Here is a 16,766-nt window from a genome sequence, read left to right as displayed (position 1 = left end):
TGCAGTTTTGATGCGGTTTTAGGTACGATATGAATCGAAGAAGCCGATTTTGACTGGAATCTGTTTAAAATTACAAAGAAAAACCTATTATCAATTCAAGGAAGTGAATTTTTAAGTAGTTATCTGCAGTTTTAATGTAGATTTCTGTTCGCTAAGTTATGAAAATGCATGTTTTGGCTATAATCTTCCGTAAATCAAGGGCGAAAACCAATTATTTGTCCCAAAAGAAGGTGTTTTAAGTATATATCTACATTTCTAAGGTAGATTTGGGTACAATAAGAGGCGAAAAAGCAGATTCTGACTAAGATTTCATCGAAATCGGCAACTATTTGACTCAGAATGGTTGCCTTACGTCGAAATCTAATAGTTTATTAAGGTTTTCGTTACTAAAATGCCCAAAGACGCCGATTTTGACTAGAATTTGAAAGACATTGACATGAATATATAACTGTTTGTATCAAAAAATGATAGTTTAAACTGATATTTGCAGTTTTGATGCGGTTTTAGGTACGATATGAATCGAAGAAGCCGATTTTGACTCGAATCTGTTTAAAATGACAAAGAAAAACCTATTATCAATTCAAGGAAGTGAATTTTTAAGTAGTTATCTGCAGTTTTAATGTAGATTTCTGTTCGCTAAGTTATGAAAATGCATGTTTTGGCTATAATCTTCCGTAAATCAAGGGCGAAAACCAATTATTTGTCCCAAAAGAAGGTGTTTTAAGTATATATCTACATTTCTAAGGTAGATTTGGGTACAATAAGAGGCGAAAAAGCAGATTCTGACTAAGATTTTATCGAAATCGGCAACTATTTGACTCAGAATGGTTGCCTTACGTCGAAATCTAATAGTTTATTAAGGTTTTCGTTACTAAAATGCCCAAAGACGCCGATTTTGACTAGAATTTGAAAGATATTGACATGAATATATAACTGTTTGCATCAAAAAATGATAGTTTAAACTGATATTTGCAGTTTTGATGCGGTTTTAGGTACGATATGAGTCGAAGAAGCTGATTTTGACTGGAATCTGTTTAAAATGACAAAGAAAAACCTATTATCAATTCAAGGAAGTGAATTTTTAAGTAGTTATCTGCAGTTTTAATGTAGATTTCTGTTCGCTAAGTTATGAAAATGCATGTTTTGGCTATAATTTTCCGTAAATCAAGCGCGAAAACCAATTATTTGTCCCAAAAGAAGGTGTTTTAAGTATATATCTACATTTCTAAGGTAGATTTGGGTACAATAAGATGCGAAAAAGCAGATTCTGACTAAGATTTTATCGAAATCGGCAACTATTTGACTCAGAATGGTTGCCTTACGTCGAAATCTAATAGTTTATTAAGGTTTTCGTTACTAAAATGCCCAAAGACGCCGATTTTGACTAGAATTTGAAAGATATTGACATGAATATATAACTGTTTGTATCAAAAAATGATAGTTTAAACTGATATTTGCAGTTTTGATGCGGTTTTAGGTACGATATGAGTCGAAGAAGCCGATTTTGACTGGAATCTGTTTAAAATGACAAAGAAAAACCTATTATCAATTCCAGGAAGTGAATTTTTAAGTAGTTATCTGCAGTTTTAATGTAGATTTCAGTTCGCTAAGTTATGAAAATGCATGTTTTGGCTATAATCTTCCGTAAATCAAGGGCGAAAACCAATTATTTGTCCCAAAAGAAGGTGTTCTAAGTATATATCTGCATTTCTAAGGTAGATTTGGTTACAATAAGAGGCAAAAAAGCAGATTCTGACTAAGATTTTATCGAAATCGGCAACTATATGACTCAGAATGGTTGCCTTACGTCGAAATCTAATAGTTTATTAAGGTTTTCGTTACTAAAATGCCCAAAGACGCCGATTTTGACTAGAATTTGAAAGATATTGACATGAATATATAACTGCTTGTATCAAAAAATGATAGTTTAAACTGATATTTGCAGTTTTGATGCGGTTTTAGGTACGATATGAGTCGAAGAAGCCGATTTTGACTGGAATCTGTTTAAAATGACAAAGAAAAACCTATTATCAATTCAAGGAAGTGAATTTTTAAGTAGTTATCTGCAGTTTTAATGTAGATTTCTGTTCGCTAAGTTATGAAAATGCATGTTTTGGCTATAATCTTCCGTAAATCAAGCGCGAAAACCAATTATTTGTCCCAAAAGAAGGTGTTTTAAGTATATATCTACATTTCTAAGGTAGATTTGGGTACAATAAGATGCGAAAAAGCAGATTCTGACTAAGATTTTATCGAAATCGGCAACTATTTGACTCAGAATGGTTGCCTTACGTCGAAATCTAATAGTTTATTAAGGTTTTCGTTACTAAAATGCCCAAAGACGCCGATTTTGACTAGAATTTGAAAGATATTGACATGAATATATAACTGTTTGTATCAAAAAATGATAGTTTAAACTGATATTTGCAGTTTTGATGCGGTTTTAGGTACGATATGAGTCGAAGAAGCCGATTTTGACTGGAATCTGTTTAAAATGACAAAGAAAAACCTATTATCAATTCCAGGAAGTGAATTTTTAAGTAGTTATCTGCAGTTTTAATGTAGATTTCAGTTCGCTAAGTTATGAAAATGCATGTTTTGGCTATAATCTTCCGTAAATCAAGGGCGAAAACCAATTATTTGTCCCAAAAGAAGGTGTTCTAAGTATATATCTGCATTTCTAAGGTAGATTTGGTTACAATAAGAGGCAAAAAAGCAGATTCTGACTAAGATTTTATCGAAATCGGCAACTATATGACTCAGAATGGTTGCCTTACGTCGAAATCTAATAGTTTATTAAGGTTTTCGTTACTAAAATGCCCAAAGACGCCGATTTTGACTAGAATTTGAAAGATATTGACATGAATATATAACTGCTTGTATCAAAAAATGATAGTTTAAACGGATATTTGCAGTTTTGATGCGGTTTTAGGTACGATATGAGTCGAAGAAGCCGATTTTGACTGGAATCTGTTTAAAATGACAAAGAAAAACCTATTATCAATTCAAGGAAGTGAATTTTTAAGTAGTTATCTGCAGTTTTAATGTAGATTTCTGTTCGCTAAGTTATGAAAATGCATGTTTTGGCTATAATCTTCCGTAAATCAAGGGCGAAAACCAATTATTTGTACCAAAAGAAGGTGTTTTAAGTATATATCTACATTTCTAAGGTAGATTTGGGTACAATAAGAGGCGAAAAAGCAGATTCTGACTAAGATTTTATCGAAATCGGCAACTATTTGACTCAGAATGGTTGCCTTACGTCGAAATCTAATAGTTTATTAAGGTTTTCGTTACTAAAATGCCCAAAGACGCCGATTTTGACTAGAATTTGAAAGATATTGACATGAATATATAACTGTTTGTATCAAAAAATGATAGTTTAAACTGATATTTGCAGTTTTGATGCGGTTTTAGGTACGATATGAGTCGAAGAAGCCGATTTTGACTGGAATCTGTTTAAAATGACAAAGAACAACCTATTAGAAATTCAAGGAAGTGAATTTTTAAGTAGTTATCTGCAGTTTTAATGTAGATTTCAGTTCGCTAAGTTATGAAAATGCATGTTTTGGCTATAATCTTAAGTAAATCAAGGGCGAAAACCAATTATTTGTCCCAAAAGAAGGTGTTCTAAGTATATATCTGCATTTCTAAGGTAGATTTGGGTACAATAAGAGGCGAAAAAGCAGATTCTGACTAAGATTTTATCGAAATCGGCAACTATTTGACTCAGAATGGTTGCCTTACGTCGAAATCTAATAGTTTATTGAGGTTTTCGTTACTAAAATGCCCAAAGACGCCGATTTTGACTAGAATTTGAAAGATATTGACATGAATATATAACTGTTTGTATCAAAAAATGATAGTTTAAACTGATATTTGCAGTTTTGATGCGGTTTTAGGTACGATATGAGTCGAAGAAGCCGATTTTGACTGGAATCTGTTTAAAATGAAAAGAAAAACCTATTATCAATTCAAGGAAGTGAATTTTTAAGTAGTTATCTGCAGTTTTAATGTAGATTTCAGTTCGCTAAGTTATGAAAATGCATGTTTTGGCTATAATCTTCCGTAAATCAAGGGCGAAAACCAATTATTAGTCCCAAAAGAAGGTGTTTTAAGTATATATCTGCATTTCTAAGGTAGATTTGGGTACAATAAGAGGCGAAAAAGCAGATTCTGACTAAGATTTTATCGAAATCGGCAACTATTTGACTCAGAAAGGTTGCCTTACGTCGAAATCTAATAGTTTATTAAGTTTTTCGTTACTAAAATGCCCAAAGACGCCGATTTTGACTAGAATTTGAAAGATATTGACATGATTATATAACTGTTTGTATCAAAAAATGATAGTTTAAACTGATATTTGCAGTTTTGATAAGGTTTTAGATACGATATGAATCGAAGAAGCCGATTTTGACTGGAATCTGTTTAAAATGACAAAGAAAAACCTATTATCAATTCAAGGAAGTGAATTTTTAAGTAGTTATCTGCAGTTTTAATGTAGATTTCAGTTCGCTAAGTTATGAAAATGCATGTTTTGGCTATAATCTTCCGTAAATCAAGGGCGAAAACCAATTATTTGTCCCAAAAGAAGGTGTTTTAAATATATATCTACATTTCTAAGGTAGATTTGGTTACAATAAGAGGCGAAAAAGCAGATTCTTACTAAGATTTTATCGAAATCGGCAACTATTTGACTCAGAATCTTTGCCTTACGTCGAAATCTAATAGTTTATTAAGGTTTTCGTTACTAAAATGCCCAAAGACGCCGATTTTGACTAGAATTTGAAAGACATTGACATGAATATATAACTGTTTGTATCAAAAAATGATAGTTTAAACTGATATTTGCAGTTTTGATGCGGTTTTAGGTACGATATGAGTCGAAGAAGCCGATTTTGACTGGAATCTGTTTAAAATGACAAAGAACAACCTATTATCAATTCAAGGAAGTGAATTTTTAAGTAGTTATCTGCAGTTTTAATGTAGATTTCAGTTCGCTAAGTTATGAAAATGCATGTTTTGGCTTTAATCTTCCGTAAATCAAGGGCGAAAACCAATTATTTGTCCCAAAAGAAGGTGCTTTAAATATATATCTGCATTTCTAAGGTAGATTTGGGTACAATAAGAGGCGAAAAAGCAGATTCTGACTAGGATTTTATCGAAATCGGCAACTATTTGACTCAGAAAGGTTGCCTTTCGTCGAAATCTAATAGTTTATTAATGTTTTCGTTACTAAAATGGCCAAAGACGCCGATTTTGACTAGAATTTGAAAGATATTGACATGAATATATAACTGTTTGTATCAAAAAATGATAGTTTAAACTGATATTTGCAGTTTTGATGCGGTTTTAGGTACGATATGAGTCGAAGAAGCCGATTTTGACTGGAATCTGTTTAAAATGAAAGGAAAAACCTATTATCAATTCAAGGAAGTGAATTTTTAAGTAGTTATCTGCAGTTTTAATGTAGATTTCAGTTCGCTAAGTTATGAAAATGCATGTTTTGGCTATAATCTTCCGTAAATCAAGGGCGAAAACCAATTATTAGTCCCAAAAGAAGGTGTTTTAAGTATATATCTGCATTTCTAAGGTAGATTTGGGTACAATAAGAGGCGAAAAAGCAGATTCTGACTAAGATTTTGTCGAAATCGACAACTATTTGACTCAGAAAGGTTGCCTTACGTCGAAATCTAATAGTTTATTAAGGTTTTCGTTACTAAAATGCCCAAAGACGCCGATTTTGACTAGAATTTGAAAGATATTGACATGATTATATAACTGTTTGTATCAAAAAATGATAGTTTAAACTGATATTTGCAGTTTTGATAAGGTTTTAGATACGATATGAATCGAAGAAGCCGATTTTGACTGGAATCTGTTTAAAATGACAAAGAAAAACCTATTATCAATTCAAGGAAGTGAATTTTTAAGCAGTTATCTGCCGTTTTAATGTAGATTTCAGTTCGCTAAGTTATGAAAATGCATGTTTTGGCTATAATCTTCCGTAAATCAAGGGCGAAAACCAATTATTTGTCCCAAAAGAAGGTGTTTTAAGTATATATCTGCATTTCTAAGGTAGATTTGGGTACAATAAGAGGCGAAAAAGCAGATTCTGACTAAGATTTTATCGAAATCGGCAACTATTTGACTCAGAAAGGTTGCCTTACGTCGAAATCTAATAGTTTATTAAGGTTTTCGTTACTAAAATGCCCAAAGACGGCGATTTTGACTAAAATTTGAAAGATATTGACATGATTATATAACTGTTTGTATCAAAAAATGATAGTTTAAACTGATATTTGCAGTTTTGATCAGGTTTTAGATACGATATGAATCGAAGAAGCCGATTTTGACTGGAATCTGTTTAAAATGACAAAGAAAAACCTATTATCAATTCAAGGAAGTGAATTTTTAAGTAGTTATCTGCAGTTTTAATGTAGATTTCTGTTCGCTAAGTTATGAAAATGCATGTTTTGGCTATAATCTTCCGTAAATCAAGGGCGAAAACCAATTATTTGTCCCAAAAGAAGGTGTTTTAAGTATATATCTACATTTCTAAGGTAGATTTGGGTACAATAAGAGGCGAAAAAGCAGATTCAGACTAAGATTTTATCGAAATCGGCAACTATTTGACTCAGAATGGTTGCCTTACGTCGAAATCTAATAGTTTATTAAGGTTTTCGTTACTAAAATGCCCAAAGACGCCGATTTTGACTAGAATTTGAAAGATATTGACATGAATATATAACTGTTTGTATCAAAAAATGATAGTTTAAACTGATATTTGCAGTTTTGATGCGGTTTTAGGTACGATATGAGTCGAAGAAGCTGATTTTGACTGGAATCTGTTTAAAATGACAAAGAAAAACCTATTATTAATTCAAGGAAGTGAATTTTTAAGTAGTTATCTGCAGTTTTAATGTAGATTTCTATTCGCTAAGTTATGAAAATGCATGTTTTGGCTATAATCTTCCGTAAATCAAGGGCGAAAACCAATTATTTGTCCCAAAAGAAGGTGTTTTAAGTATATATCTACATTTCTAAGGTAGATTTGGGTACAATAAGAGGCGAAAAAGCAGATTCTGACTAAGATTTTATCGAAATCGGCAACTATTTGACTCAGAATGGCAACTATTTGACTCAGAATGGTTGCCTTACGTCGAAATCTAATAGTTCATTAAGGTTTTCGTTACTAAAATGCCCAAAGACGCCGATTTTGACTAGAATTTAAAAGATATTGACATGAATATATAACTGCTTGTATCAAAAAATGATAGTTTAAACTGATATTTGCAGTTTTGATGCGGTTTTAGGTACGATATGAGTCGAAGAAGCCGATTTTGACTGGAATCTGTTTAAAATGACAAAGAACAACCTATTATCAATTCAAGGAAGTGAATTTTTAAGTAGTTATCTGCAGTTTTAATGTAGATTTCTGTTCGCTAAGTTATGAAAATGCATGTTTTGGCTATAATATTCCGTAAATCAAGGGCGAAAACCAATTATTTGTCCCAAAAGAAGGTGTTTTAAGTATATATCTGCATTTCTAAGGTAGATTTGGGTACAATAAGAGGCGAAAAAGCAGATTCTGACTAGGATTTTATCGAAATCGGCAACTATTTGACTCAGAAAGGTTGCCTTACGTCGAAATCTAATAGTTTATTAAGGTTTTCGTTACTAAAATGCCGAAAGACGCCGATTTTGACTAGAATTTGAAAGATATTGACATGAATATATAACTGTTTGTATCAAAAAATGATAGTTTAAACTGATATTTGCAGTTTTGATGCGGTTATAGGTACGATATGAGTTGAAGAAGCCGATTTTGACTGGAATCTGTTTAAAATGACAAAGAAAAACCTATTATCAATTCAAGGAAGTGAATTTTTAAGTAGTTATCTGCAGTTTTAATGTAGATTTCTGTTCGCTAAGTTATGAAAATGCATGTTTTGGCTATAATCTTCCGTAAATCAAGGGCGAAAACCAATTATTTGTCCCAAAAGAAGGTGTTTTAAGTATATATCTACATTTCTAAGGTAGATTTGGGTACAATAAGAGGCGAAAAAGCAGATTCTGACTAAGATTTTATCGAAATTGGCAACTATTTGACTCAGAATGGTTGCCTTACGTCGAAATCTAATAGTTTATTAAGGTTTTCGTTACTAAAATGCCCAAAGACGCCGATTATGACTAGAATTTGAAAGATATTGACATGAATATATAACTGTTTGTATCAAAAAATGATAGTTTAAACTGATATTTGCAGTTTTGATGCGGTTTTAGGTACGATATGAGTCGAAGAAGCCGATTTTGACTGGAATCTGTTTAAAATGACAAAGAAAAACCTATTATCAATTCAAGGAAGTGAATTTTTAAGTAGTTATCTGCAGTTTTAATGTAGATTTCTGTTCGCTAAGTTATGAAAATGCATGTTTTGGCTATAATCTTCCGTAAATCAAGGGCGAAAACCAATTATTTGTCCCAAAAAAAGGTGTTCTAAGTATATATCTGCATTTCTAAGGTAGATTTGGTTACAATAAGAGGCGAAAAAGCAGATTCTGACTAAGATTTTATCGAAATCGGCAACTATCTAACTCAGAATGGTTGCCTTACATCGAAATCTAATAGTTTATTAAGGTTTTCGTTACTAAAATGCCCAAAGACGCCGATTTTGACTAGAATTTGAAAGATATTGACATGAATATATAATTGTTTGTATCAAAAAATGATAGTTTAAACTGATATTTGCAGTTTTGATGCGGTTTTAGGTACGATATGAGTCGAAGAAGCCGATTTTGACTGGAATCTGTTTAAAATGACAAAGAAAAACCTATTATCAATTCAAGGAAGTGAATTTTTAAGTAGTTATCTGCAGTTTTAATGTAGATTTCTGTTCGCTAAGTTATGAAAATGCATGTTTTGGCTATAATCTTCCGTAAATCAAGGGCGAAAACCAATTATTTGTCCCAAAAGAAGGTGTTTTAAGTATATATCTACATTTCTAAGGTAGATTTGGGTACAATAAGAGGCGAAAAAGCAGATTCTGACTAAGATTTTATCGAAATCGGCAACTATTTGACTCAGAATGGTTGCCTTACGTCGAAATCTAATAGTTTATTAAGGTTTTCGTTACTAAAATGCCCAAAGACGCTGATTTTGACTAGAATTTGAAAGATATTGACATGAATATATAACTGTTTGTATCAAAAAATGATAGTTTAAACTGATATTTGCAGTTTTGATGCGGTTTTAGGTACGATATGAGTCGAAGAAGCCGATTTTGACTGGAATCTGTTTAAAATGACAAAGAAAAACCTATTATCAATTCAAGGAAGTGAATTTTTAAGTAGTTATCTGCAGTTTTAATGTAGATTTCTGTTCGCTAAGTTATGAAAATGCATGTTTTGGCTATAATCTTCCGTAAATCAAGGGCGAAAACCAATTATTTGTCCCAAAAGAAGGTGTTTTAAGTATATATCTACATTTCTAAGGTAGATTTGGGTACAATAAGAGGCGAAAAAGCAGATTCTGACTAAGATTTTATCGAAATCGGCAACTATTTGACTCAGAATTGTTGCCTTACTTCGAAATCTAATAGTTTATTAAGGTTTTCGTTACTAAAATGCCCAAAGACGCCGATTTTGACTAGAATTTGAAAGATATTGACATGAATATATAACTGTTTGTATCAAAAAATGATAGTTTAAACTGATATTTGCAGTTTTGATGCGGTTTTAGGTACGATATGAGTCGAAGAAGCCGATTTTGACTGGAATCTGTTTAAAATGACAAAGAACAACCTATTATCAATTCAAGGAAGTGAATTTTTAAGTAGTTATCTGCAGTTTTAATGTAGATTTCAGTTCGCTAAGTTATGAAAATGCATGTTTTGGCTATAATCTTCCGTAAATCAAGGGCGAAAACCAATTATTTGTCCCAAAAGAAGGTGCTTTAAGTATATATCTGCATTTCTAAGGTAGATTTGGGTACAATAAGAGGCGAAAAAGCAGATTCTGACTAGGATTTTATCGAAATCGGCAACTATTTGACTCAGAAAGATTGCCTTACGTCGAAATCTAATAGTTTATTAATGTTTTCGTTACTAAAATGATCAAAGACGCCGATTTTGACTAGAATTTGAAAGATATTGACATGAATATATAACTGTTTGTATCAAAAAATGACAGTTTAAACTGATATTTGCAGTTCTGATGCGGTTTTAGATACGATATGAGTCGAAGAAGCCGATTTTGACTGGAATCTGTTTAAAATGACAAAGAAAAACCTATTATCAATTCAAGGAAGTGAATTTTTAAGTAGTTATCTGCAGTTTTAATGTAGATTTCAGTTCGCTAAGTTATTAAAATGCATGTTTTGGCTATAATCTTCCGTAAATCAAGGGCGAAAACCAATTATTTGTCCCAAAAGAAGGTGTTTTAAATATATATCTACATTTCTAAGGTAGATTTGGGTACAATAAGAGGCGAAAAAGCAGATTCTTACTAAGATTTTATCGAAATCGGCAACTATTTGACTCAGAATGGCTGCCTTACGTCGAAATCTAATAGTTTATTAAGGTTTTCGTTACTAAAATGCCCAAAGACGCCGATTTTGACTAGAATTTGAAAGACATTGACATGAATATATAACTGTTTGTATCAAAAAATGATAGTTTAAACTGATATTTGCAGTTTTGATGCGGTTTTAGGTACGATATGAGTCGAAGAAGCCGATTTTGACTGGAATCTGTTTAAAATGACAAAGAAAAACCTATTATCAATTCAAGGAAGTGAATTTTTAAGTAGTTATCTGCAGTTTTAATGTAGATTTCTGTTCGCTAAGTTATGAAAATGCATGTTTTGGCTATAATCTTCCGTAAATCAAGGGCGAAAACCAATTATTTGTCCCAAAAGAAGGTGTTTTAAGTATATATCTACATTTCTAAGGTAGATTTGGGTACAATAAGAGGCGAAAAAGCAGATTCTGACTAAGATTTTATCGAAATCGGCAACTATTTGACTCAGAATGGTTGCCTTACGTCGAAATCTAATAGTTTATTAAGGTTTTCGTTACTAAAATGCCCAAAGACGCCGATTTTGACTAGAATTTGAAAGATATTGACATGAATATATAACTGTTTGTATCAAAAAATGATAGTTTAAACTGATATTTGCAGTTTTGATGCGGTTTTAGGTACGATATGAGTCGAAGAAGCCGATTTTGACTGGAATCTGTTTAAAATGACAAAGAAAAACCTATTATCAATTCAAGGAAGTGAATTTTTAAGTAGTTATCTGCAGTTTTAATGTAGATTTCTGTTCGCTAAGTTATGAAAATGCATGTTTTGGCTATAATCTTCCGTAAATCAAGGGCGAAAACCAATTATTTGTCCCAAAAGAAGGTGTTTTAAGTATATATCTACATTTCTAAGGTAGATTTGGGTACAATAAGAGGCGAAAAAGCAGATTCTGACAAAGATTTTATCGAAATCGGCAACTATTTGACTCAGAATGGTTGCCTTACGTCGAAATCTAATAGTTTATTAATGTTTTCGTTACTAAAATGCCCAAAGACGCCGATTTTGACTAGAATTTGAAAGATATTGACATGAATATATAACTGTTTGTATCAAAAAATGATAGTTTAAACTGATATTTGCAGTTTTGATGCGGTTTTAGGTACGATATGAGTCGAAGAAGCCGATTTTGACTGGAATCTGTTTAAAATGACAAAGAACAACCTATTATCAATTCAAGGAAGTGAATTTTTAAGTAGTTATCTGCAGTTTTAATGTAGATTTCAGTTCGCTAAGTTATGAAAATGCATGTTTTGGCTATAATCTTCCGTAAATCAAGGGCGAAAACCAATTATTTGTCCCAAAAGAAGGTGTTTTAAGTATATATCTGCATTTCTAAGGTAGATTTGGGTACAATAAGAGGCGAAAAAGCAGATTCTGACTAGGATTTTATCGAAATCGGCAACTATTTGACTCAGAAAGGTTGCCTTACGTCGAAATCTAATAGTTTATTAAGGTTTTCGTTACTAAAATGCCCAAAGACGCCGATTTTGACTAGAATTTGAAAGATATTGACATGAATATATAACTGTTTGTATCAAAAAATGATAGTTTAAACTGATATTTGCAGTTTTGATGCGGTTTTAGATACGATATGAGTCGAAGAAGCCGATTTTGACTGGAATCTGTTTAAAATGACAAAGAAAAACCTATTATCAATTCAAGGAAGTGAATTTTTAAGTAGTTATCTGCAGTTTTAATGTAGATTTCAGTTCGCTAAGTTATGAAAATGCATGTTTTGACTATAATCTTCCGTAAATCAAGGGCGAAAACCAATTATTTGTCCCAAAAGAAGGTGTTCTAAGTATATATCTGCATTTCTAAGGTAGATTTGGGTACAATAAGAGGCGAAAAAGCAGATTCTGACTAAGATTTTATCGAAATCGGCAACTATTTGACTCAGAATGGCAACTATTTGACTCAGAATGGTTGCCTTACGTCGAAATCTAATAGTTTATTAAGGTTTTCGTTACTAAAATGCCCAAAGACGCCGATTTTGACTAGAATTTGAAAGATATTGACATGAATATATAACTGTTTGTATCAAAAAATGATAGTTTAAACTGATATTTGCAGTTTTGATGCGGTTTTAGGTACGATATGAGTCGAAGAAGCCGATTTTGACTGGAATCTGTTTAAAATGACAAAGAACAACCTATTATCAATTCAAGGAAGTGAATTTTTAAGTAGTTATCTGCAGTTTTAATGTAGATTTCTGTTCGCTAAGTTATGAAAATGCATGTTTTGGCTATAATACTCCGTAAATCAAGGGCGAAAACCAATTATTTGTCCCAAAAGAAGGTGTTTTAAGTATATATCTGCATTTCTAAGGTAGATTTGGGTACAATAAGAGGCGAAAAAGCAGATTCTGACTAGGATTTTATCGAAATCGGCAACTATTTGACTCAGAAAGGTTGCCTTACGTCGAAATCTAATAGTTTATTAAGGTTTTCGTTACTAAAATGCCGAAAGACGCCGATTTTGACTAGAATTTGAAAGATATTGACATGAATATATAACTGTTTGTATCAAAAAATGATAGTTTAAACTGATATTTGCAGTTTTGATGCGGTTATAGGTACGATATGAGTTGAAGAAGCCGATTTTGACTGGAATCTGTTTAAAATGACAAAGAAAAACCTATTATCAATTCAAGGAAGTGAATTTTTAAGTAGTTATCTGCAGTTTTAATGTAGATTTCTGTTCGCTAAGTTATGAAAATGCATGTTTTGGCTATAATCTTCCGTAAATCAAGGGCGAAAACCAATTATTTGTCCCAAAAGAAGGTGTTTTAAGTATATATCTACATTTCTAAGGTAGATTTGGGTACAATAAGAGGCGAAAAAGCAGATTCTGACTAAGATTTTATCGAAATCGGCAACTATTTGACTCAGAATGGTTGCCTTACGTCGAAATCTAATAGTTTATTAAGGTTTTCGTTACTAAAATGCCCAAAGACGCCGATTATGACTAGAATTTGAAAGATATTGACATGAATATATAACTGTTTGTATCAAAAAATGATAGTTTAAACTGATATTTGCAGTTTTGATGCGGTTTTAGGTACGATATGAGTCGAAGAAGCCGATTTTGACTGGAATCTGTTTAAAATGACAAAGAAAAACCTATTATCAATTCAAGGAAGTGAATTTTTAAGTAGTTATCTGCAGTTTTAATGTAGATTTCTGTTCGCTAAGTTATGAAAATGCATGTTTTGGCTATAATCTTCCGTAAATCAAGGGCGAAAACCAATTATTTGTCCCAAAAAAAGGTGTTCTAAGTATATATCTGCATTTCTAAGGTAGATTTGGTTACAATAAGAGGCGAAAAAGCAGATTCTGACTAAGATTTTATCGAAATCGGCAACTATCTAACTCAGAATGGTTGCCTTACATCGAAATCTAATAGTTTATTAAGGTTTTCGTTACTAAAATGCCCAAAGACGCCGATTTTGACTAGAATTTGAAAGATATTGACATGAATATATAACTGTTTGTATCAAAAAATGATAGTTTAAACTGATATTTGCAGTTTTGATGCGGTTTTAGGTACGATATGAGTCGAAGAAGCCGATTTTGACTGGAATCTGTTTAAAATGACAAAGAAAAACCTATTATCAATTCAAGGAAGTGAATTTTTAAGTAGTTATCTGCAGTTTTAATGTAGATTTCTGTTCGCTAAGTTATGAAAATGCATGTTTTGGCTATAATATTCCGTAAATCAAGGGCGAAAACCAATTATTTGTCCCAAAAGAAGGTGTTTTAAGTATATATCTGCATTTCTAAGGTAGATTTGGGTACAATAAGAGGCGAAAAAGCAGATTCTGACTAGGATTTTATCGAAATCGGCAACTATTTGACTCAGAAAGGTTGCCTTACGTCGAAATCTAATAGTTTATTAAGGTTTTCGTTACTAAAATGCCGAAAGACGCCGATTTTGACTAGAATTTGAAAGATATTGACATGAATATATAACTGTTTGTATCAAAAAATGATAGTTTAAACTGATATTTGCAGTTTTGATGCGGTTTTAGGTACGATATGAGTCGAAGAAGCCGATTTTGACTGGAATCTGTTTAAAATGACAAAGAAAAACCTATTATCAATTCAAGGAAGTGAATTTTTAAGTAGTTATCTGCAGTTTTAATGTAGATTTCTGTTCGCTAAGTTATGAAAATGCATGTTTTGGCTATAATATTCCGTAAATCAAGGGCGAAAACCAATTATTTGTCCCAAAAGAAGGTGTTTTAAGTATATATCTGCATTTCTAAGGTAGATTTGGGTACAATAAGAGGCGAAAAAGCAGATTCTGACTAGGATTTTATCGAAATCGGCAACTATTTGACTCAGAAAGGTTGCCTTACGTCGAAATCTAATAGTTTATTAAGGTTTTCGTTACTAAAATGCCCAAAGACGCCGATTTTGACTAGAATTTGAAAGATATTGACATGAATATATAACTGTTTGTATCAAAAAATGATAGTTTAAACTGATATTTGCAGTTTTGATGCGGTTTTAGGTACGATATGAGTCGAAGAAGCCGATTTTGACTGGAATCTGTTTAAAATGACAAAGAAAAACCTATTATCAATTCAAGGAAGTGAATTTTTAAGTAGTTATCTGCAGTTTTAATGTAGATTTCTGTTCGCTAAGTTATGAAAATGCATGTTTTGGCTATAATCTTCCGTAAATCAAGGGCGAAAACCAATTATTTGTCCCAAAAGAAGGTGTTTTAAGTATATATCTACATTTCTAAGGTAGATTTGGGTACAATAAGAGGCGAAAAAGCAGATTCTGACTAAGATTTTATCGAAATCGGCAACTATTTGACTCAGAATGGTTGCCTTACGTCGAAATCTAATAGTTTATTAAGGTTTTCGTTACTAAAATGCCCAAAGACGCTGATTTTGACTAGAATTTGAAAGATATTGACATGAATATATAACTGTTTGTATCAAAAAATGATAGTTTAAACTGATATTTGCAGTTTTGATGCGGTTTTAGGTACGATATGAGTCGAAGAAGCCGATTTTGACTGGAATCTGTTTAAAATGACAAAGAAAAACCTATTATCAATTCAAGGAAGTGAATTTTTAAGTAGTTATCTGCAGTTTTAATGTAGATTTCTGTTCGCTAAGTTATGAAAATGCATGTTTTGGCTATAATCTTCCGTAAATCAAGGGCGAAAACCAATTATTTGTCCCAAAAGAAGGTGTTTTAAGTATATATCTACATTTCTAAGGTAGATTTGGGTACAATAAGAGGCGAAAAAGCAGATTCTGACTAAGATTTTATCGAAATCGGCAACTATTTGACTCAGAATTGTTGCCTTACTTCGAAATCTAATAGTTTATTAAGGTTTTCGTTACTAAAATGCCCAAAGACGCCGATTTTGACTAGAATTTGAAAGATATTGACATGAATATATAACTGTTTGTATCAAAAAATGATAGTTTAAACTGATATTTGCAGTTTTGATGCGGTTTTAGGTACGATATGAGTCGAAGAAGCCGATTTTGACTGGAATCTGTTTAAAATGACAAAGAACAACCTATTATCAATTCAAGGAAGTGAATTTTTAAGTAGTTATCTGCAGTTTTAATGTAGATTTCAGTTCGCTAAGTTATGAAAATGCATGTTTTGGCTATAATCTTCCGTAAATCAAGGGCGAAAACCAATTATTTGTCCCAAAAGAAGGTGCTTTAAGTATATATCTGCATTTCTAAGGTAGATTTGGGTACAATAAGAGGCGAAAAAGCAGATTCTGACTAGGATTTTATCGAAATCGGCAACTATTTGACTCAGAAAGATTGCCTTACGTCGAAATCTAATAGTTTATTATTGTTTTCGTTACTAAAATGATCAAAGACGCCGATTTTGACTAGAATTTGAAAGATATTGACATGAACATATAACTGTTTGTATCAAAAAATGACAGTTTAAACTGATATTTGCAGTTTTGATGCGGTTTTAGATACGATATGAGTCGAAGAAGCCGATTTTGACTGGAATCTGTTTAAAATGACAAAGAAAAACCTATTATCAATTCAAGGAAGTGAATTTTTAAGTAGTTATCTGCAGTTTTAATGTAGATTTCAGTTCGCTAAGTTATTAAAATGCATGTTTTGGCTATAATCTTCCGTAAATCAAGGGCGAAAACCAATTATTTGTCCCAAAAGAAGGTGTTT

Source organism: Cylas formicarius, unplaced genomic scaffold, assembly GCF_029955315.1.
Source record: "Cylas formicarius isolate icCylForm1 unplaced genomic scaffold, icCylForm1.1 PGA_scaffold_3__17_contigs__length_32017465, whole genome shotgun sequence".
In the NCBI taxonomy this organism is placed as follows: Eukaryota; Metazoa; Arthropoda; class Insecta; order Coleoptera; family Brentidae; genus Cylas; species Cylas formicarius.
Note: the sequence above shows the minus strand (reverse complement) of the source record.